Genomic DNA, 550 nt, shown 5'->3' with positions numbered 1-550 from the left:
TATATATATATATATATATATATAGGTTGTGTATATATGTATATATTTAGCTTTATTTTTATCTTTATAATCTACATCATATTCTCTTTTTTCTGCTGAGGGAGCGACTGTAACTGGTAAAAATGGTCTGTGCTCACAGCTTCATCACCACATGATGATGATGAAGATGAAACCGTGATGAATAAAATAAACGTGACTAAATGTCTCTAAACTGATTCACACAGAGATGAAGCGAAACCAGAGACGAGCTCCTTCCTCTCAGTCAAACACCCCGACTCTTTAACTTCTCCAGCTGTGTGTGTGTGTGTGTGTGTGTGTGTGTGTGTGTGTGTGTGTGTGTGTGTGTGTGTCTGTACCTCTCCAGCGCCGACCTCCTCTTCTCCACGAACTCGTTGGACGACTGGTCCTCCTTCCCCACCTTCACCTTGGTCATCCCTGCAGACGAGGAGACGCTCATTAGCACGAGTGATTCTCAGGCAGGACGAGGACGGTCGTGTGTTTGGTCACTGACGGTCACACAGCACGTCGTGTTTATGGATATATTATCTTT

At 43.5% G+C, this 550-nt stretch overlaps 1 protein-coding gene across 1 annotated transcript in view; it reads right to left on the bottom strand.

Annotated features, from left to right (window-relative positions):
• The window catches only part of LOC111651926 (sorting nexin-2-like), a gene marked incomplete at its 3' end in the record, with an annotated part of 9249 nt that overhangs the window by 5502 nt on the left and 3197 nt on the right, over nucleotides 1–550 (bottom strand). The window lies entirely within an intron of this gene.

This window comes from Seriola lalandi, unplaced genomic scaffold (assembly GCF_002814215.2).
Source record: "Seriola lalandi dorsalis isolate HSWRI2012SDOR001 ecotype SW California unplaced genomic scaffold, Sedor1 jcf7180002053861, whole genome shotgun sequence".
Taxonomy (NCBI): Eukaryota; Metazoa; Chordata; class Actinopteri; order Carangiformes; family Carangidae; genus Seriola; species Seriola lalandi.
This window is presented reverse-complemented; position numbering and strand designations above follow the sequence as displayed.